Source organism: Drosophila sulfurigaster, chromosome 2L, assembly GCF_023558435.1.
Source record: "Drosophila sulfurigaster albostrigata strain 15112-1811.04 chromosome 2L, ASM2355843v2, whole genome shotgun sequence".
Taxonomy (NCBI): Eukaryota; Metazoa; Arthropoda; class Insecta; order Diptera; family Drosophilidae; genus Drosophila; species Drosophila sulfurigaster.
The window spans coordinates 20,547,725-20,572,656 of record NC_084881.1 but is presented as its reverse complement, the minus strand read 5'-3'; the positions used below and the strand labels follow the sequence as shown (position 1 = coordinate 20,572,656).

Below are 24,932 nucleotides of genomic sequence, written 5' to 3'. Positions count from 1 at the left end.
ATTTTATTCATTTTTAGCTTTAAAGATTTATTTTCTGTCCACCCAACTTATTGCTTACAGTGTATGGAAATGTAATGTGTAATGTGTCGTATTTCACTTTCAATTAATTGACAGCAAAAAGAAATCACTGTAATGGCAACAGTTATATCAATTTTCCCAGGCGTTTTAACTGCACATTGTGTAAATGCAAATCAATTAAGCCAACTCCGAGCCTTTGCCAATCTCGCCCGCAATTTCATATTGACTCCGCAAACAATTTAAATAAAATTGAATCGAATTGAATTGCATTGAATTGATGAGTTCGAATACAAGCTTCAGCTGTAAAGCTGTTTTGTTTGCCTTGTTATCGTTGTTATTCACATATTTGCCGTGGCGCTTTCTAAATATTTAATAATATTTAGTAATCAGCGATGCAGTCAATGGCCAAAGTCAGCCAATTACTAATATCACAATTTGTTAAAAACATTTTGTATTTATTTTGCATAGTTTTGCTTATTTGCATTTGCCTCGATTATTTGTTTACCAATTTAATATTTTCCATTTTATTATTTATAACTTCATTTGTTTATTTTACTTGTATATAAATAAAATGAAAAATTTCTGCCGAAATTATTTATACATTTGCAAGAAAAAATAATGCTATTTTATTCATTGCAATTTATTAAAAAAAATTTTGGCTTTTCCCTCATTTTATCAACTAAATTTATTTAGTAATAAGCGATGCAGTCAATGGCCAAAGTCAGCCAATTACTAATATCACAATTTGATAAAAACATTTTGTATTTATTTTGCATAGTTTTGCTTATTTGCATTTGCCTCGATTATTTGTTTACCAATTTAATATTTTCCATTTTATTATTTATAACTTCATTTGTTTATTTTACTTAGTTTTTTTTTTGCAAATGAATACAATGAAAAATTTCTGTCGAAATTATTTATGCATTTACAAGAAAAAGTAATGCTATTTTATTTATTGCAATTTACTTAGAAAAAATGTTTACTTTTAGCTCACTTTATCAACTAAATGAAAAATGCAAAAATAGTACAAACATTTTTTTGCCTCAATAAATTCTCAGCAAATTTCATAGCATAATTCACATTTCTATTGGCTCAATATTTGTTAACAAATATTTTTTGCAGTTAATTGCTACTTTTTATACCTGCTACCAGTAGGGTAAAGGGGCATTCAAAATTTTTGCCTGCAGGAAACGTATTTAAAGGACAGAAAAATGCACACATTAAAAATTTGGATGAATAAGATAAAAATTTTGGAAGATATTTAAGAAATACTTTTTTATGGCTATAAACGACTTTGGCTGACAATTCGGTATATTTGGTATATTTTAAATGTAAAGATTTTTTATGGTATATTTATTCAGTATACTTTAAGAACAATTTTGCTCCGTTTTGTCTTTATCTAGAATATATTGTATTATTTGGTATATTTGGTATATTTGAAATGTAAATATACCAAATATGTCATAATTGATGGTATAATTTTGTGGTATATTGATTTGGTATATTTAAAGAGTAATACAGCACTGCTTTGTTTTCATCTGGTATATTTTGTATTATATGGTATATTTAAAATGTTATAGTATGTCAATATTCCAAATATAGAATATTTTGGTATTTTTTGGTAAATTAATTTGGAGTATTTAAAAATCAATACAGAAATGTTTCTTTTTGTATCAATATTTCAATCATTTTATTTTCAATATTTTTAGCATTTTTGCGGAATTGTGATGTGATATATTTTAAGAATAATACCGAATTTTTGCTTTTATCTGGCTATTTTGTAGCCAGCGTTATAATTTTGTGGAATATTGCATATTGATTGATATTTTAAGAATATATCCGCACTCTTTCACTTTGATATAAAATGGTTGCCAGGTATCTGACAGTCGAGCACACTCAATTGCAACTTTCTTATTTGTTAAATATGTTTTGTTATTTATGCTGCATTTTTTGCATATTTTTGTTTAGAACCAGTGCAATTAAATTGCCGAATTTAAGCCAAAAGTTATTTATGGACAACTCAGCGCTATAATCGAAAAATAATTGGCATGCGAGGCGTATACTTAATATGCGCTTGGGGTTAATACTCAACGCGCTGTTGTTGGGTGAAATGAAAGGCTTTGCCTTAAAGGACACAAAAGGCGAATGCTGTGCGGCAATTAGACGGTGAAAACCGAGTTGGAAACTGGTCAGCAAATTGACAAATGATGCATGCTAATGCCAATGGAGCACCGTTATGATCTGAGTACAAAACGAGGCATGCCTCAAAATGATGTTGCAACGACAGCAACAGCAGCAGAAGCTGCGCTGACGTTGATACGTTTAATGAAGTGATTGTGATGTATGTGCATGACTTCATTTCTTTCTCTCTCTCTCTCTCTCTCTCTCTCTCTCTCTCTCTGTCGCTACGGTTTGGCTTAAGCCGCTTTCATGACCCAACAACAATGCAACATGCAGCAGCAGCTTCGTTTAAATGCTGCTGGCAGCCCGCAGTCGGCTGTCAAATCAGAATCAGCGCGGCATGCAACGAAGCGGCGGCAACATCTCCCTCTTAAAGCCGCGCCAAGCCTTTGCTAATGCCAATAAGCCAAAGCAATGTCCTCGCACACACACACACACAGAGCAAACACACACACAGACACACCACACCATAGCTAACGAAATTGACCGCAACATTATTCGTATGAATGTTGCATGTTGAAACCATAGAAAGGGATGGAAAAAGGGGCAAGGGAGAAGCCTGCTTAATGCATGGTCTATGTGCGTGCCACGACGCTTGACAGAGTTAACATTTTAATTGACATAAAATATTCAATGATGCCGAGGCGACAGCAACAGCGACAGCAACTGTGACAGTGGTGAGGTGCCTCAACATGAAAATAGTTTTTGCATGTCCCCTAAACATTCAAATGTACTGTGTACATATGCGAACAAAGAGTGTGTGTGCGAGGGTGGTTCAAGTATTAAATAACCCACGATATGCAAAGTGAGAACTATGATAAAAGCAGAAGAAAATTGTAAAGAAAAGTTTAAAAGTAAATAAGCTTAAAGCAAGCGAGTGGAAATGAAGAAAAAACAGAATAACTATTTACAAACAAATTGGAAATTCACTTGCTCAATGCAAAGAACATTGTCAAGCAATAAAGAATTTGCAAAATATACAAAAATAAATAAAAATAGTTAAATACACTTAGTTGCAAAGTCAAAGAAACTTTTGTAAATATTTGCAATGAATGTAAAAGAAATATAAGTTGAATAAATAACACAATTTTGTATGAAATATAATAATGCAATGTAATATACTGCAATAAAGAATATGTAAAGCCGAAGGCCAGTGCTTTAGAAATACGTTAGACTTCATTTTAATAATATCTAACCTTTCTTAAATAAATAAAAGAATATGTAAATATATAAAATCAATAACAGATTTAATATTGTTGCCAAGTTAAAGAAACGTTTGTTTATATTTGAATAGAAGAAAATAAAAATTGAAACAAATTCAATTCAAAAAGAAACGAATTTAATTTATAAATATCAAAGTTAATTTTGAAACATGAAAACATTTGAAATGATCAAATCAACAATATACTTTTAAATTAATTTTAGCTCATTTTGTATATGTTTATTTGTTAAATATGTACAAAAATAAAGGCAAATGAATTTGAATTTAATAAAAGTCTTGAGTTGATGATAACTGCTTTAATGATTTCAAATATATATGTGGTTACTTATTTATTTATCTTATCTATCTTAGATTTATAAATAAGCTATAATTTTTTTACATTTTCATTGATGATTTGCTAAAAAAAAAATGTTCATATTTTTCTATTATAAAGAATGATTCTAAAGGATCTTTAATATTAATTTGTGTAAAAGTATATAAGTATTTTAAATCTTTAAATTAAATTCAATATATTTATAAATTATATACATCATTTACATAAATAAATGTTTTAAAATACTTATTTTTCGGCTTAAGTACTTTTTTGTATATATATTAATTTGTTTTTGCTATATTTGTACTTTAATAACAACCATTTAAAATGGTTGATACATATTTATACATATTTTATACATATTTTATAGAATTCGCAACTTAAATGAAAGCATTTCCTAGGGATTTGTGTGCCATTTCATTTAGAATTACTATTTAATTTTCAATAAAGTTGTCTTTAGAATTTAATGTTTCCTTTTAATAAGAATTTTACTGACCACTCCGCTCGGTCAGAAACTGCATTGTCCGCCCTCAGTTTGCTTTTATTATTTTGTGTAACCGCCTATTAACTATTAACCGAGGGACAATGTGCCATAAACCGACAGCAGAGGGAAGGGTGAGGAGAGTGGGGAGTGTCTTTAAAGTGTTTGGTCTGCTGTTTAAAAGTTAAGGCACGCCCACAGATCCTAGATTGCCCCGAAACTCCTTCAGCTGAGCGTCGCTTTGTCACCTGAAGGAAAGGGATCGAAAGCAAGGACTGAGGCAGGAGCTGGAGCTGTTTATGTTTATGGTTGTGTCTGCTTTGTTTGTCAAGCGATTAAGTTGTAATTATGCGTTGCTACGTGGTCGACTCGGAGCTGCAAAGTCGGTGGCTGGAACGAAGCATTTGCTTGGTTTTCGGTTCGGTTCCCCAAGGATGTGATCTGGTGATTATGGTTTAGCAAAGGGGCCTAATGAGTTGACATTAATACATAGTCCACAGGCAAGGCAAATGAACTAAAGGCCTCTGGCTCAATAATACAGGGTTAAATGTTTTTTTTTTATTTCTGGGTATAAAGTCACATGTTACAATTGCAATTAAAACACCAAAGATTCTGAGAAAAAATGTGACGGTCAGTCGACAAAGAAAAAACGGACAGGAAAAAGCGGTAAAGTGCTAAAAATAGATGGCATTTCCCTCTTTTCCGCCCTCGAGCATTGACATCGCAAAGCCAAAAGATGGAAAACTGAAAAATGGCAAGGCATGAAATTAAGAAGTGACATTACTGTTGCGTGCCACAAAGCACAAAAGTGAAAAGAGTGTGTGCAACTGAGACTGAGACTGGGACTGAGACTGAGACTGAGACTAGAAAACGGAAAAGGAAAAGGAAATGAGAGCGGTGCAAAGTGCGAAAGGATACGAAACATCGCAACGTAATGGAAAAAAGAAATTGAAAGTAGAGAAGGCGAAAAATAGAAGAAGAGAAAAAGGGGTGAGATAATTAAAATGGAATGTTAATGGATCTTGAAACTCGGACGATACTCAATAAAAATATAATTACTTGGATTCTTGCTTAGCACGATTCTCTTTTGCCCCGATGCGCAGACAATATGCCGCTTGATTATGGCTCAAATAGTTTCAAAAGCTCATTAAAGCTGTAATTGAGCATTGCTACAGATGAAAGCTCTCGACTGAATAACTCAAGATGCAGCTAACCAAAAAAATTAGAAGAGTTTGTGAAAGGTTCTTAAAAAATGCAGAAAAATATATTTTTATTTTAAAATACTACGTAAAGAAATTACATAAGTGATGTTAAAGAGCAAAATAAATCAATAATAAGGTAAGCTTAAAAAATATACAAGAGCATTGCAGATATCTCAAATAATTGAAATGGCTAATGAACACAAAAAATTATTAAGAATTGTTTGTTATTTGAATTAGTTGAAAATGTTTATTACATAAAATATATTTAAATTTAAATAAAGTAAGAAAATTTATAATAAAAGTAGCGAAACAAATGGAAGAGCTTTGCAAAAGTCTTAAGCTTTATATTTGATTAATGAATTGAATTCTATGTGTCTCCAAGAAATACATATATATTATATATAATAATAGGCCGAAGGAGGCATCTCCGACCTCTTAGAGCATATATATTATTGATCAGCTTCAACAGCCGAGACGATTTAGCCATGTCCGTATGTCCGTAATCGTACAGATATTAGTTGTTGCTTCTGACAATCTGGTATATTTCCAACTCTATGATATATTTCGAATGTAGTACTATATCAATATACCAATTATAGCCGTTGACATATTATTAGTATATTTGTTGTGAATTGATTTGGTATATTTTAAAATTAATACCGAAATGTTTTGCTTTTATTCAAAATGGGTAACGAGTATCTCACAGTCGAGCACACTTGACTGTAGCCTTATTTCTTAGTTTTAATTATTCGACTTACTAACTAACTAGTCAAAGAAATTAATAGTACACATGTTTGCGAATAAAGACTGACAGAATAATTCAAGATTTTGTTCTACATCTTTTAAAAAATAAAAGTAATGATAATATTTGAATTATTTCAATAACTAATGAACAGATAATATTACTAAAAGTTGAAGACCTTCGAAAAGCCTCTTTATTTCATTTATCGAATAATGAATACATAAAATTGTAAAGTATTATATATTTTTATTTAAATTTTTAGCCAACGAAAAGTTTGAGAACATTTTTAAGGATTTATGATAAATGATTTGATATATTTCGAATTTATGATATTTCGAATTTATAATATTTAGGTAAATCAATTAACATTTAGCACATCATAAACTCATTGACTATATATCTAATTAATTGCTTAAACTCAGTATCCATTTTAGAATTGGCTTTATGGTTACTCGACCAAGTTTAAAGCCCTAACCAACTGCCTCTAGCTGAGCTGCATGATGCACTCGCATCATGAGCAATCAAAGTACAACTCCCTATCAAATCAATTGCACTTTGGCAGCTTAAGATGTTAGCCAGATTAATGCTACACTTAATTGCAACTGGCAAAGCCAGTTTAGCTGGCAAATTGTGAACAATGCAAAGCCTGGGATCACTTGCAGCACAATCAGAATCACAATTGGGCCAAGCAGCTGAAAGGCAGGTGCCATAAATTAATGAATCTTGCAATCACAATTAAAGTGTGTGTGCCACTTTTTCAAAGCAAAAAGGACTCCCTTTAAAAGTCGAGTTGGAGTCTGAATGCAAAAGTGGAAATGTGCAACTGAAAGGCGATGAATTGTCTTCGTCTAGCAACGGCACTTAGAACAATGTCCTAAAGACATATGGCTAGTGCACACAACGCCTAAACAATGGCGAAGCAACTTGTATGTGGTGGACCATCAATGCAGTGTGAGATATGGAAACGCAACTACTAAATACCCTGGAAGGAGGATAGAGAAAAAAGAATGACAGTTATGAAAGCACTTCGAACAAACATCCTGCAAAGAGGAAAGAGAAAAAAATATATACGAGTTTAATATTCGCACGATCTGTGATGGAAATAAACATTTTAATAATTTCTGATTTAACTTTTCAACTATTTAAAAAAATAATGTAAATTCAAAAACATTTTTAAATAAAAAATATATTCTGTGACTGCAGTAAAAATTAAAAAAAACGATTCTTATTCATTTGGCGATTATTTTTGCGATTGTTATAAATTAAAATTAAAAAATAAAATTAAGGAAGATTTGTGATTATGGTAAATATTTAAAAAAAAATGCTGTTTTCTTTCCTGTATATTTTTGCGGTTTTGGTAAATTACAAAATTACAAAAAAAATATAATTTCACAGTTCTATAACAAAACTATTTCTGATTCAATTTCTGATTTTTGAACTAAGTTGCAATGTTTATATCACATAATTATACCCGCTACTTATGGGGTATATGGTATACAAAACATTGCTTTCGGTATATTTTTTTATTTTTTCGGTATGTTAATTTGTTTTATTTTAAGAATGTGACTTACTTACTTGTTTCAATTTACATTATGAATAATTAAAATCTAATTGGCAGAATCTAAGAATAGAAAAAAAATATTCAGCGATAGCGATACAAAATAAAATATAAAACACTATTATAACTTATTAACTAAATTTTGTTTTATGCTTTGTAATTATTATGAAAAAAATGTTACGAAAGTGAAAAAATTAAATATAAAATACTATTAATTTTTATTTAATTAAATTTTCTTCTCTGCTTTGTAATTATTATTCCTTCAATTTGTTCAATTAAAATATTTTTTATAGGTCATGGCTATAAAATTACGAATTATAAAAATTCTTATAAAATCACCTTCTTGCTATGCTTACATTAAACCCACAAAAATATATATAGGGTATGTATATTGTATATGCAGATTTCAGTCTGACCCCAAAGGATGCCTTTGTCAATTTTCCAACTGTACGGCATTTTTTGCCACACACAATTTTTTGTGGCAACAACAAAGGAGCCAACAAAATTGCAAAACATTTTCAGTGGCCATTGTTCTTTACAACATTTGATGTGTGTGTGTGAGTGTGTGTGTGTGAGGTTGCCACAAGTATGCATAGATATGGATATAGGTATAGTTATATATATATATACGGATATATACACAATATATACAACACACAATGTTCATGTCAATGTATGTTCAGTCTTTATGCTGGCTGCTATCTTAGTGGCAAATTGTAACTCATCATCATAAATATCTATAATTGTCTGACGTTAAACAACCCAGACAATGAAAGTCACACACCAAAAATACACACACACACACACACATACTCATGTGTGTATTTGCATAGATTTTTAGTCAAGTCATTACATTTTCTGTATGTCATGACAGTAAACTTTTCCCAGTTCCCCCGGAAAATCGATTATGCAAAAAAAAAAGCAGAAAAAAAAGCAAAAAGGAAAGCAAATCAAACATTAGACACACACAATTTTTGGCCTCGTAACCTAATCTGAGAGATTGTTCGCATAGCAAAACTCATGTCCTCAGCTTCAACTTCGATGCTCTCGTAATGATTTTTGGCTACTCATTGAAAAAGAGTGTCAAAGGGGGGAAAAGAGATGGGCGGTAAAAAATGCAAAGTCAATTAAAGGATTTTCGAAAGTTTATTGTCACTTTGCAAACTGAGTGCGTATGAGTATGTGTGTGTGTGTGTAAGCGGTAATTTTAAGGCTCTGCATATGGGAAAACTCGATGCAAACAAAGAGCAGATAAACCACAAGAACGTTGGTAGCTGAAATGAAAAAACAGCAAGACAGAAACTGCAAGCAAACATTTTTCAATGCAAATTAAGCAAGCCCATTGATGCTCTTTAATTATGCCAGAACAATTGGAGACAAATATTTAAATTATAGTAAGAAAGATTTCTTCTTTTTGAGATATAATTTGTGTATCAACAAAAATGTGAAAAATACAAAATGAAATTGATCAAGTTTAGTTAATGCAGAAAAGTTAAGGAAATTTAGTAAATTAAGTTAAGAAATAATCTTTCTTTATCAGATACATTTTGTATTAAAAAACATAATAAATGTGGAGTAAAATTGATTAAGTTATTCAATAATTAACGTTATTTTTAAAAAGAAAAGAAATCGAAAATATAGTTTTTTTCATTCAATATCGAATTCTCAGTGAGTTATTGTGCACATTTAAGTAATAATTGAGTATATTTACTTTATTTATAAAATATTAATGTATCATTGGAAAATAATTTATGCGTAATTCTAGGCAATAAAATTTTGTATATAAATTATTGACAAACGCAAAAATCCTGATTAAAATGTTGGCTTTGGTTTAAATGTAACTTTTTTTTATAATATATTTATATTATAATATTTTCAAACTACAATAAAATAATGTCTCTATCTTAAGTAATATGTTTTTGTAGTGGACAAAACGTTGTAAGCAATTCTTGGGCATAAAATTATATATAAAAATTATTGACCAAAATTTATTAAACAATCGATAATAAATATACAATTTTTGGTATTAATTTAAGTGTACTTTTATCCAAAATTAACATAACAATTCGGCATTAATTTAAATATACTATAATCTATAATTAAACTACGTTTATTGGCAATAATTTAAATTTACTTTAAAATGAGTTTAATTACTTTGACACGTATGACAAACATTTTGATTGTTCACTATTGATAAGCAACTTTATTCACCATTTAGTTAAAAGTCAAGAAATATTCTAATGTGATTGATTCGTTCAAATTTGTTGTTTTTGCTTACGACAGGCCTTTGAAATATTAAGGTTAATTTTTTTTAGAAAACTTCTATACATCATTTCATTAATCTTGAGAGTGAAGCACTCTAAAGAGCTTGTTTAGTGGACATTTACATATGGCGAGAGCATAAAAAATTGTAGCATACTTTGAGGGGCAGCTGAAGGCTGCTTGAAGAATGAGCAAAGTAAAGTGGAAGTTTTATGGCAGCTGGACGACAACCTCAGCTGCACTTGATGGCCAAACAACAACAATGTGTATGTGAGAGTGGAGTGTGTTTATTTCACACATACACACACACAGAGAAATGCACTCACACACATACTTATTCACACACTTAAACGAAGCAATGACAACCATATGAATGAGTGAGTGTCCGGCAGAGTTGATTGTTTGAATGCTTGACTAAATGACTGTCTCTTGGTAGCTTTGAATGCATCGAGCTGCAAATGTGTGGCATGTGGCAAGTGCCGAGTGGCAAGCACTGCTATTGTTGTTTGCTGCCACACAAATGTTTAGCTGCTTTTCAAGTTGTCAATTGATTTTTGCAGCACTATTTTCCATTTTTCCACTTTCCACATGCATTTCTTCAAATTGCCATGGGCCATTTGCTATTTTCATGAACACGCACGCACAATAAACACATACACATGAACATGAACAGTCACTTCATCATGTAGTTACTTCGTTGTTGTTTTTGTGATTGATGGGCGTTTGCTTTTCGATTCGCTTGTAGCTCAAACGATGCGTAAGAATGTTGATAACCTTAAATTGGGCTGATTGTATTACACTCATGGCTTTTTGCCTCTTGTTTATTATTATTGTTTTGAGCATTTGTTTACATTTGCAGCGTGGGCAGTCTTTCTCTTATTATTGTTGTTATTGACCTGGCTATTGACCTGACTTGTTGTTACAACTTGCTGGCTAAGTGACACTTTGACATTTGACATGCAGCGATAAGTTCCGCAAATTTGACTAAAAATAAACTTTAGTTGTTTGTCAATTAAAGCCCAAAAGCTTTTGCATACATCTCTCTGCAGAAACCACATTCATTTTGACCATTCACAATCTCACTTACTCTCATTTCGAGTACTGCTAATGAATGATGCTCGCCTTGACATCAAAGTTCAAGATGCTCGATGCTTGATAATAGATTGTTTCCATTTTAGTTTGCGTCCTGCTTTCGTTTTGTTTTTCATTTGTAGTTTGAAAATAGTTTCGCTTCGAAGGACATTTGATTGATTTTTATCTGCTGAGCACTTCAAATGCTGTGCAAATTTAGTTTCCAAATTGAATTAGTTTCATTTTGAGCTGTAATTTAATTTGCAAATTTTTTACAAGCCTACCAAAGATTCTCAAAAGTTTTCAGATACTTTTCTTAATAGATAACAAATATTGTAATATCTCGATTAGTTTTAATTGATCTCTTTTTTCCTCTTTTTAAATTATATTTATGATATGCTATCTAGTTTAGTTTAATTAAATTCATTTTCCTTTTGTTTTAATTTTTTTAATATAAATATAGTTGAATACTTCAAAAATGTTATTTATTATATTCTCATACATTTTTTTTAACATGAAGCTTAGTTTTTGTTGATCACTTTCAAAATTCAATTTTTTCCTTTGCCGCTGTTTCTTTTCCTTTCATTATCATAACTCTTTTATAAAAGATTTCCTTAAATTGTTATTAAAATTTTTTTATAAGTTTCAATTTTTTTATATATTATTCATTACTTGGATATATTTTTATTTTACAAAAAGTTTAGCTAAAGTTGATGACGTATAAAATTTAATATGACGTGTTTCTTTATTTCTTACTATTTAGATTTCTTTCACAAAACTGACTTATATCCTTTTTTTTCTATGTTTATTATTGGCTTTAATTCTCCATTTTGACTTGATTTCTTTTACAAAACTGCTTTTTATATATCCTCATACACTTTTTGAAATATCTAGCTTAGTGTTAGTTGACCATTTTCTAAACTTAATGTTTTTGATATGCCCCACTTTTTTTCCATCTTTGTTTTAATTCTCCATTTTGATTTGATTTCCTTTACAAAGCTGCCTTACATCTTCATACATTTTTTGAAGCATATAGTTAAGTTTTAGTTGATCATTTTCCAAACTTAATTTTTTGCTGTGCTGCAATATCTTTCTCTTCTTGCATCACAATTTTTTTTGCCATTCCGCTCCCTGATTTTTATCTTTTCCGCACTCTCTGTTTTTAGCCTTGGTTCTCTTTTTTTTTTTTTTGCATCACTTTAAATTCTCGACGATTTTTCACGGCTTTTTTTTCCGGACAAACGCATGACGCACAACGAGTTGCGAGGTTTTTCTTCGTATTTGGAATTTTCTCATCGAATGGCCACTTTTGTGGAGCGTTGCATTATCACGTACCGCATTTTTATGTGCTATTAAGTGCAATATAAGCTTATGGCGCCTTAAAGTATGCTATAAACTCCCACACACGCACATACACAGAGACAGAGGCAGAGAGGGAGCCTCGCATATGGTTGTAATGCGGCCACTTAAGGGTGTGCGCTTGCAGTCAGCAGTCACTGTTTTCGAATGCTGCGTTCAGTCCATAAACCGACTAACGATGCGAGCACAACAAAACAGTTTTTAATACAGATATACGACGCATAACCGAAAAGTGGCCAACAGCAAAACAGCAGCAGCAAGTGGCGAGTGGCGAGTGTCGAGTGGTTAAAACAACTACAACTACAACTACAACAACTTGATGACAAGTAAGAGCACTGCACACGAGTAAAGCAAGTGCCATGGACAAACGATGCCGGAATTCAATGACTTCAATGAGCAGCAGCTGCACTTTAAGTGCAAGCAAATACCCTGTAATAACTACTGGAGTTTGTGAAATAGACACATTAAATTTTAGCTTTCAGAAATTTTAACGGGCTGTTGAGATTAAAAACTTAAATTTCCTAGTCAACTGTTGGCAACATATAAAGTCAAAAGTGTTTCACAAAAGTTTGTGAAATTAGTCAAACTATTTTTTAACTTCTCTTTACACCTTTCGCAAATATCAACATTATTTTAAAACTTAACTTATAATGCTGAAATTTATATCCACAATCAACAGTACACTTTAATTATATTCCATCTGTATTTATTATGAAATCATCGAATATGATTTTTAAATTTGTTGAATTATTAAATCATAGACTATATTTTATACTCTAAGATTTAAAAACTCAACAAATCTAGTAATTATATACGATGATGTCGTTCCTTGTATGCTTATTTAACAAGTACTTAGTAAAAGTTTAAAAATTAAAAATTAACCCAAAAATCAAGTAAATTTGTTGAACTACTTTTGCGAATTTAAAGAATTTTTAATATTTTTCTTGTATTAAATTTGTTTATCACTTGATTAATGCATACAAAAATGAATCAAATTAATTGATCTATTTGTTAAAATAAGTAAAATATTTATAAATTGTAATTGTTTCACTGTGGTTTAGCTTCATTATACTTCTTATATTTATTCATGCGCTCATTGATATCCAAACTTTATTAGAATTGCTAAAAGACAGGGTATAAGTCAGTTTATATAGAAGGTAGGAAAGCTAGTAGGAAAGCTAGTAGGAAAGCTAGTACAATAGACATGTACATATTTGTTGCTATGTCGTTATGTTGTTGCTACTCTCATATTCTATTCATATTTAATATGTAGTTTATATGGTATTACAGGCTATACAATAGTTAAACAATTAGTTATTAGAATGGCAACTTTGCACTTTTTATTCTCCTTCTTATTTTCCATTTATTGTAAACATTCATTCAATTCCCATTACAGGGTATGCTGGTATCTAGTTTAATAACGCTTTCGCAGTTGTTTTATGTTATGTAAACTAAATTGCATACTAAATTTCAATTTGATGCAACAACAATAAAGAAATTTACATACGCTTGCATTGGCACCCCTTTCTATTCCCCTATACCCTTCCCCTTTCCTTGATAACCACCATTCCCAGTCAAACATTTGGCTTGCCTTTTATGTGTACGTGTGTGTGTGTGGCATTTGTGCTACATTTGGCAAATATTTTCATCGTTAGACCCCGGGGAAGCATTTCCCATTTTCCCAGTGACAGGCAATGGAAATTGCTCTAACCAAAAACGGAAGCAGCAGCTTTTGCTGTTGGCCATTGTTTTGAGACCGTTGAGCGAATCTGTTTGCAAATTCTATAGGCCGCCTTTACTTTCCATGGCCATGGCTTTAACTTTTGCCCATTTGCCATTTGACCATTTTGTACATTTTGTCCATTTTGAAGCTGACGACATATTTTTGATTTGTTGCCATTTTTGTTGTTGTAGTTTATTTGCTTTTAATTTGAGGGCCAGACATCGGTTTAGATTTGCATCGTTTCATTTCCATTTGCATAATAAATTCAATCTACGAATATTTTGTTTACTTCTCCACAACTCAACTGCCAACAATGCAATATATTTACAACATAATAATCAGATTGCCACACAAAATTATAATCAAATGACCAGTAATGAAATTAGGTATTTTCAATAAATTTTACACCAAGTGTGTTAAAAGTGTGTTAAGTTTTAAGCACATTAAATACTTCAAACTGTTTAAGTATGGAACTGACAGCAACTGACAGAATTTTTCACTAGATATGTATATAGAATTAAATTCAGTAAATTTATGAATAGAAAATAAATAAATAATAAGTAAAAGTACTGAAATGAAAACATAACTCCCCACAATACTCAAATTTTCTAATATTGAAGTTAAATTAAGTCTTTAATTTCAAAACAGGAAGTACCATATTAAATACAAAAAAAAATAATAAAAACTTAAGAATAGAAACTGCTGAAAACGATATTAGAAATTGTAATTTATTAAGTACTAAGACCAAGCTAAATAAAAATACCAAGTACTATACATACTAAAATGCTATAAAATACTCAAAAATATAAACATTAAATGCCAAAACAGAAAATACTAAATACTAATACTTAATACTGTAAAACTACCTACACACAAATTAAAATAAATTCTAAAAAATACTAAAATAGAAAATACTAACTACTTTATATACTAAAATACTATAAAAATAAGAACTAATTCTAAAAAATATTTAAAAAAAATACATACTAAATACTCCACATATTAAAATACTATGTGAATACTGAAAAATATTAAAAATGAGTAAATACCTAAAAAAAAAAACAATTGTATAAATATTCTTAAATTCAAATATTTTCATACTACTCTATTCGAAGTCAGCAAAAGAATCTCTTCACAAAATGCCAAAACAATTGACATAAACATGTGGATTAGAATGCTATAAACACCTTTCAATTCATTAGCAAGTTTAGATGACAGTCAAGAGCGAAACTTGGCGGCGGCTAGTGAAATTTACGTACTTTGAGAAGTAAGCACAAAATATACAAATCAAATGAACTAAAGGCAAAATGTGGCTAAGAAGCAAGCAAAGAATATACAGAAAGACGGTGTCAAAGAATGTTTGTGTGTGTGTAAGAGTGTGTTTGGTTGTGTGGTGTGGTGTGAAGAGTGGAGTTTTTGGTGTGCGTGTTACTGTTTTCTTTACTTAATATATAACTTGGCATTAGTCGGGCGCGAGCAACTGAACTTGAGAAGTCAAAAACTCCCAAAGAGGACTTACGACTTAAGCACAGCCAACACTAACAAGATGCCGAAGGAAAACCTCGAGGAAGGGCGCAAGAAAAGTCGCTGGCTGAGGCGAGGCTGAGAACTTGTTTTTCGAACGCAAACTTTGTTCGCTGTTCCCTGTTGCTGCTGTTCCACGGTTGCTGTGGTTGTTGTTCCTTTCGTAGCTTTGATAAACTTTAACTAGCATCCATACACACACACAGACACAAACACACACACACACGGACGTACTTTGAACATAGAACATGTTGCAACAGGATAAATGTAACGGTATGTTGAAAAGTTGCTCGTTGCCTTATTGCCAGTTGTTTGTCTATTTGCTTGGCAGCACCGTTAGGTTTCATTTCCGTTTCCGTTTCATTTCATTTCGTTTCATTTGGTTTCATTTCATTTCATTTCGTTGCATTTGTTTTTATTACCTCGGTCAGTTCTTATTCGTGTTTGTTACCAAAACTTTCTCGCTTGCAACTGAAGTTGCAGTTGCAGTTGCACGCTTAATTGATTGCTTAACCTTTCGACTTTGCGTTGCAATCAACAAATCCATAAAAGTACAAACTCATTGAGACACCGCGTCGACGTCTTCAACTTGCCTTTTTTTTTGCTTGTTTTCTGGCCAGCTTCTCTAATTGCCGTTGACTTCCTCTCTTCGCTCTTTTTCTCTTCGGCCTCATTACTTAAGCACGCGCCACGCGATTACGAGAGACGCACACGAATAAGGTCGTGAGTGCCACAAACATGAGTATGAAGGCAAGTGTGAGTGCGAGTGTGAGTGTGAATTGCGAGTGCAAGTTTGACTATTTCTCGTTTGGCTTTCATTTGACTTCACTCGGCATCTTCATTAACCGTCGACAGTCTTAGGCTTCAGCTCTAGTAATTTGCCTGTGTCTTGAGTGTGGGCGTGGCACAACGCCTCTACTAAACGAGCCAAGTGCGTGGCTGTTATAATGATATGAGCTGTGCAGCGCAAAATCAATTAAGCTGCACCTTCAGTAATTGCTCAACACCAATGGCAATGGCATTTGAGCTTCAGCACATCAAACATATTGCTTAATTTGTGCACTTTAAGTCAATTGAATAAATGGTTAGTTAATAAGTAAAATGTTCAAGCTATTAGAAATAACATCAGGAAAACGTTGACACTTATGATTGCTAATAAATTTCAGTAACATAAATAAAATTATATGGAATATGTATTTAGATTTGCAACATATTTGTTTCTTTTCCAATAATCTATTAAACTATATGTTTTAGAGTGCAAATAACTGCAGAAGAGGATGAAGAATCACAGCAATAAATTTGTTAAAAGATTCAAGTATATACATTTATTTTTTATGGACTTTTTATTCATTTGAATAATCATCTATGATTATTTATAAAAAGTATATAAAAATCTTTGGTGTTCATTTTCAGTCTCTCTTAAGTTGAATACGCAACTGAATGCAAATACTTTATATAGTTAATAAAAGTCTGAATTAAACGAATCAAATAACTTTTCCACCCAACTAAATCAAACTTGAGCAACAAACAAATAATAAATTTACTTTGAAACATAAATTAGAAGTTTACATGAATAAAGTTTTTCTACACAACTTAAAATAATGATAAGCAACTAAAGAAATAATAAATTTAATTTCAAACATAAATTAGAAAATTTACATAAATAAGGTTCTTCTACGAAACGATAAAAAAAAACCGAAAAAAAGCTGGAATTTAAAATGGAAAATTTAAAACGAAATGAAGCTGAGCAAATGTTAAACAGTTCGCAGAAAAAGGAAAACAGTTTCAATGTGGAAATGTTTGAGAGTAAAGTGGAGGTGTAGAAGGTGTAAGTATAACATTTGCAAGTATTATGAAATATATTTGAATGCGAAGGCAGCAGCCTAAGTAGAAAAGCAGCTCATTGTGCCAGCTCGGTATTTACCTCTTTCAAATTGGAATATGCCCCAAAAAGTCGAAGTCAATTGTGAAATTGTAAATTGTGAAATGTGCCTTGAAAATGGGTTCTCAAATAACACACACAAACACACACACACACACACACACACACACACACACACACACACACACACACACACACACACACACACAGACGCCTTGAAAACTCAACTCATCAATGAACAATTTTCTGTATTTTGGGCACGACAAGCGAAAGCGAGAACGAACATTCAGCGCCACAATTTATTGTGTAAAATAATTCTTGAAATGCTTTTGACGTTTTGCCCGCCTCGTATTTTATTTTATAGTATATGTATATGTATATATACATATATATTCATTTTTTTTGCCTCTTGAGTTTTGTCTACTTTGTGTAATTGAACACCTTCGTGTTGCGCCAAACTCAAATTGACAAATTTAGCTAAAGAGCTGCTGCTGGCCACGTTAAGAGTCTCAAAGTGGGAGTTGTGTCAATGCCAGCGAAATGGGTGCGGAAAATGCTTGATTGCCCAGAGATGCAGATAGCCAAGTAAGAGTGTAAGAGCAAAAGAGATGGCCATAACACTAATTATACAATTGCTTCCACTTCCATCTCTCTCTTTATCTTCTTTGCTGAATTAATTAAAGCTTCAACCTTGGCAAATTTTGCATACTAAAGAGCCTCAAACTAAAGGTGCGTTCATTATCGTATTTAAAATGTAGGTAGCAAAGTCGCGTCTTGGCTTCGCCTGTTTAGCATATTTGTGTTGGAGTTTTCCATATTATCGAGACCGCTCACAGAGCTTACTGATTTGTCATATCTCTGACAGCATTCCCGGGTGGATTTATCCCAACCAGCGACGCCAACGCTGGCTAATTGCCCTGACCTTTGACATGGCCAACTTTCGGATAAACTTTCCATTTAAACAAAACTGTGTGTTGTGTGTTTCGCCCAGTTACATGCGGACAGCTGACTAGGGAATGCATTCGAAAAAACTATATACAGTATTTTACATATACCATATATGAATGCAAATAAAATACTTAGTATACCAAATGTCAAGAGTGGTCACAAAACTAAACAACAAAAAAACAAATGCACAAAAAGTTGCAACGAGTTGAAATAAAATTCAAAGTTTCACTGGGTTAAATGCTTTATGCATCGGGGCTTACATTGGCCTATGGTTGTTGTTTGTTATTCTTTTTTTTTATTTGCAGCATCAGCAGCAAAAATGTCAACGAAATAAACCAAATTGTGCGTATGACATTTATATTTTGGTGCATCCATTAAAATATGTAAACTAAGCTCTAATCTGATAAATGTCAGACAGCTTAGAATACGCATTGAAACTAAATATTTAAATGCTTTAATTGTAATTAGCTTTGGCAATTGAGAGGTACAGACAAACAGAGAGAAATACGAGATAACAAATATGTAGACACCTCGAAACGCTTGAAAATAAATTCATTTAATCTGCCTAGCTTTAAGTTGTACTCACACCTTTGTACGTCCATTTATATCCACATATCGAGGAAAACAGAAGACCTGAAATTAAAATAAAGAAATTTCAATTTTAAAGATAAACTTTAAAATATAACTGACATTTAGAAGAAGCATAAGCGTCCGCATGCTTTAAAAATTGTGAAAACAATTTAAAATTAATGCTGCGTAATTAAAAAGAGATTCGTGCTTCAAAAACTTCTTAAATTTATAGTTATATATATATTTATACATGAACAAATTTATAAAAATTACTTTTATTATTTATTTAATGATGTTCAGAGCTGAAATTAGAATGGAACAAGTAAGAAAGCTACAATCGAGTATGCTCGCTATGAGTTACCCGCTACCCAAATTGAATAAAAGCAAGGTAATGGGGTATTATTCTTAAAATATACCAAACAATAACCATAAATATACTGGAATATAGCGAATGCCTTATTTGGTATATAGTTGAAGTACTGCATTACCGCTACCTAATTTAAATAAACTCAAAATAATGCGGTATTATTCTTAAAATATTCTAAATAATATACCAACTAATATACCTCGAATATGCTACAATATACTGAAGGCTATATTTGGTATATCGTTGAAGTGCTGCATTAGAAGTATACCATAAAGGTCAAAACACAAGGGGCCTTCTGATTATTACAAATTCTTATTCAATATTTATCTAAATAAATTATAAATAGAATCTAAATCAATATTGAATAAGAAATTTCAACAATAACTTTTTTAGTACAAAATATCCTATTGCACTTTCTATTGGTATTAGTTTGATTATTACAAATTTTTTTTTCAATATTAATCTAAATAAATGTTGAATATAATCTGAATAAATAGATTAATATTGAATTGAATAAGAAATGAGAAGATTGCACTTTCTTAATAACAAATTTTCTTATTGCTATTAGTTTGAATGGTAATTGAGTAATGTAAAATTGTGCTTAATACTTATAAATAAAACAAATGCCGAACATAATTTGCAAGTGCTTCCTGCTTTCAGAAGCTCCTTAAACACTTGTTTTAACCACATCCAAATAAAAATCAATCACAATCTACGCAAGTGTGCAAAAATTACAAAATTACAAATCACTTGCAGCAAGTTAAGTCATCTAGCTTTGGCTATATTCACTCACAATACTTAACGTGTTTTTCACATATTCATTTGGCGATTGCATAGCTTTTGGCCACGTCCACTGAGAGCCGGCTATTACGTTGCCACACGGCAACAACAACAACAATAACACCAACAATAGCAACATCAACAAATAATAATAATAATATCAACAAACAAACATAGGCAACAGTGTCCACCAACTTGTTGCCCCAATGGAAGCTCGTCTCTCTCAGTTTGGGGCAACGAAATCAAAGGCCTGGCGAGGGGAGGAAGAGGGGGAGAGACAAAGCAGAGCAAATGTTGCCAGCCGCTTAAATGTGCGATTATGTTGTTCACGTGAGACCAACTCCCCAGCCTCCCTTGAGTTTCCTTCTGCCTCCCTTCTCCCCATCCAAAAGCAGCCAAGTACAATGTGTTTCTGTCTATTTTCAGCAGTTTTTTGTGGTCTCGTTTATTTTTTTTTGTGTTTGGTTTGCTTTGCTTGGGTTTACCACCCAACAGTTTTTCCCATATTAAATCATAAAAAACAGACGACGATATGCCAAGTTTTAGGCTCTATTGTTGTTGTTGTTTTCTTTGGCACTTCTTCTAAAAAGGAAAAACAAATACACAGCAGATTTTAAAGTAGTTTTCGTTTTTTACTACTCGCTTTGCTGGCCAAGATCTTGTGGGTTTTTTTGACAAGTTGCAGTTTATTTCTTGATGTTGTCTGGTTGCAAATTGCGCTGATGTTGCAAGCCATGTGGATGATGATTTTTCTTTATGGCTCGCTCTTTTTTTACGACTGCCAGCTGTGTGATAAGTTGTTGTTATTGCAATACAAAGACACAAATACAACAAGAAGCACAAACAAACCAAAGCAACAACAACAACAACAACAACCAACCACAATGCGTGGTGGCATTTTGAATGTCTGCGGGGCGTCTGCTAAATATTTCATTTGTTTATGTCGCAATTTCAATTACGAAAGACTTCTTCACAATGCGAGTGCGAGTTATTACATCTGAATAGTCACCGCAATTTGCTAATTATTTTCAACTTAGAATATGCTAATCGATTTTCATGGCACAAAGCATATTTCTGTTTGCCAATTAACATGATGAAAGCGGCATTTGGAAAAATTCTTAAGAAAGTTTGTGATGTGCAATGGTAAAGAAGATGAGTCTAAGCATAATTATAATGTAATATTACAAGCTAAAAATAATTTAATGAATATTATATATGTATTTCTCTATATTCGGAGCTCTTAAATATTTAAATTAAAAATTGATTTGCACAGAAAGAAAATGAAACTAAATTTAATTACAAAAAATCACAAAGCTACAACTGTGAGAAACTCGCTTACATAATAGCAAAATATTGCAGTATTCATTTTGAAATATACCGCCAAAATACTGAAAATATATCAGATTATCGGTAAATAGGTATACCAAATTAATACACCAAAAATACTAAAATAATTCCGAATGCTATATTTGGTATATTTGCATTCTACTATATTAAAAATATACCATACTTTACTATTTCTCAACAACAACTTTTCCACAACATAATTTAAATTTTTTTTATCAATTTTTTTTACACTTTATTTTCTATGTATGAAAGATGGGTAAAAGTCATAGTTTCAGATGGGAAATACTTTGAATAATACTATTGCGCATGTTTTCTTAAATAAACGTTCGAAATTTAAAAAATACCGCACGAATTAAGTTATAGACCCAATAATAGCATATTATTTTGCACACAAATATTTCTCTTTTTAATTAATGAACTTTGTCATTGAAATTGTATTTGTTACTATCAATCACAATATTATCTAAATTATCAAAATTAATTATTTTCTAGATGTATATTATATCTTTAGTGAAAGCTTTCTTACTCTTAAAATTCCTATTCACTTTCTTCAACAATTTAATTTAGGTGTATTTATTAGCACTTTATTTTGAGCAATCACATATTATTTTATTTTATCATTAAAGAATAATGCTTTTTTAAAATGTATTTCTTACTTTCAACCATAGTTATTTTTAATATGCAAATTATATATCAGTACTACCTGTCTTACACTTAAAATTCTTTTTTGATTTTTTTTCAACACTTTAATATATATTTAATAACAGTTTATTTTTGGGCAATCGCATTTTATGTTTGTGCCATAAATAGTTTCTTTTAATAGCGTGCGATTAATTGTGAGTGGTATGAGTGGAATTATGGATCGAAATAATCTGCTTGAATCCCGAAAAATCCCTGGGCACCTATTCAGTGGCATAATACAAAGGCTGCTGTGGATGCCACATAGTACAACGGAGTCTTGGGCAGTAACGTTGCCAGGGCACTAAGCCCGAAAAAACTAATCAAAGCCCGCGGCTTTTTGGGTAACATCAACTCGAGCGATGGCCTCAATTGAGGCGTTACCGCGTGGCAACGCCCACATGAAACGGAAATTGGTGGCAAGGAGACTAAAGAGGAGAATGGGAAGAGGGGGAGGAGGAGGGAGGAAAATGTGAAGAGCCAGCGGCAGCATCGAAAAGTCTCATCAATCAAAATCTTAGTGTGATAATTTTGTAGCACGCCACGAGAAATCACAAACATTTCTTTCAACTAAACTGCGTCCCATGCCACACGATGCCACACGATGCTGCCATGCCGCATGCCACTAACCCACATTTCAGTTTACACTTGGCCGACGCTGAGGCGAGGAAAAACGGAAAAGCGGAAAAGCGAGGACGTTGTCATGCTTTTGCTTTTGGCCAAGTTTTGTGTTGTGTCTAAATGAATTTGTTGCTGGCCGAAACGATGACGTTGGCCCACGTTGATGATGAGCAGCAGCCGCAGTAGATGATAATGACGTAACGGAGCAAAACTGTCTGCCAGTCTCCCCTCCTTCCTCCCTCTCCGCACTCTCTCTCCGCACTCTCTCTCTCAACATTTATCCTTTGCGTGACGCGGCGTCGCGTAATTTTCAAAGGGCCTCGAGCGAACCACTGACAAATCGAAACTTCCGCATGTTGCCTGGGACCCTGGCTACGAAGCCGGCCTTAATTTGAAAGTTAAGCGTTATAAACACGTTCACTTAACGCCCGCCTTTCCCTCTCTCTCCCCAGTCTCTTCCTAATACCATACTTGTGTACTTTTTGTACCCTAAAGATATCGCATCTTCGTCGAGCCGAAAGCTAATGTTGCGCGATTTCGAAACACAAATTGCTGTCATTAAAATCATTTGAATGCGCATAAAAAAACAATGCTGAAAGACGCAAACCACCAAAAGAGAGAGACAGAACGATTTAGAGGGAGAGAGTGGGAAAATGGAAAAGGAAGATGGGAGTGTCGAACTCCAAGCTAAATAAAACCAAATGCTGCTCCATTCAATTAGATTTGCGATTCGTATACAAAACGAGCAGATTCCAAGCAACATTATCTCTGCTCTACTAACTCCAGTACTTAGCATCATCGTTCAGCTAAAGATATGCGCAATTGTTATGGCAAATCAATTACTGAATAATAAGTATCGATTTTAGCCAGTAATTAAGGAGCTATTAAAACTTGAATTGCTTATATCGAATGCTTTAAATAGTCCTAATTTGTACATTACTTAATTTAATGATGATTTGCTAATGCGACAAGAAAGTGTTTTTAATTTAACAATATTTTTTAATATAATATTGTTTTCGTAATAAACGAATAACAAAGATATTAAATTGTTATTTGTTTATTTGTTTGCTTGGAAATAAGTTTTAGAATATAAACATAATATCACCAAGAACAGATATTCTTAAAATGAAAATGAAACACGAAATATATGTTAAAATCATATATGTATAAACAAATTATATATTTATGAATGAAATTTTAGTTTGAGACAAAATATAAGCATCAATAATTAGTGTAAAATATAATATTATGTAAAATTGTCCTGTTCTGAACGCATTCAAAATGCATGCAAAAAATGCTTTAAAGAAAGTAGCTGAAGAAACTATAAACTATTTTGGCGAATTTCTTAAATGGTAACATTTATTTTGATTAAAACCAGATCATTCACCGTTTTAAATTTGTTTAAATAATGTATGTTTAAATATCATCGATCAAAATTATTTAATTAATAAAGCTTCGTAAGAACATTGGTTTTAGTTTTTTAATCTTGAATAAACTATTTGATTTTAAAGTCTTACAGGTGCTAGCCACGCAACTCTGTAAATTAACATACCTCTATTCTGAAACTAATTTAATAAGTATGTTATGCCAAGAAACTATAAATTAAATAAGATAATATCTTAAATTATACGTATATTATTTCACAATATAATAAAATCAAAATTAAAATAAGACTTTGTTATTTTGCAATAAATCTCTTCATTGTCAAGCAGCTGCTTAACAAACTACCAACAGAGTTAAAGAACATGTTGGATGCAATTCGTCAATATTTTCTTCAATTAACACTTAATCATTGCCCATTTATAACATATTCATATCTTTTCCCTTTATATCAAGCACTCACATTAGCCAAGTTTAGCCATTGATTTGCTACTTAACAGATATTAATTGGAATTACCTGTCGCAATTTGGATAATTTTTGAAAAATTATAGAGATTGCTTACTGCGGAATGGGTAAAAGGGAGAACAATGCTATCTCGTCGTCGTCTGTGGGGACGGAGGATTACGTGCAAAAAGCGTAATCCCGGAGCTGAGTATGAAATTGGAAAATGTCATCCGCAAAACTTGATGTCAAGTTTTGTGT

At 32.0% G+C, this 24,932-nt stretch overlaps 1 long non-coding RNA gene across 1 annotated transcript; it reads left to right on the top strand.

Annotated features, from left to right (window-relative positions):
- Positions 1-4,170: 4,170 nt before the first annotated feature.
- LOC133835377 (uncharacterized) lies at positions 4,171-5,200 on the top strand. Its single transcript, XR_009893548.1, has 3 exons — positions 4,171-4,349; positions 4,417-4,659; positions 4,716-5,200. It is a non-coding gene; the product is annotated as an uncharacterized LOC133835377 (long non-coding RNA).
- The last annotated feature ends 19,732 nt before the right edge of the window (positions 5,201-24,932 follow it).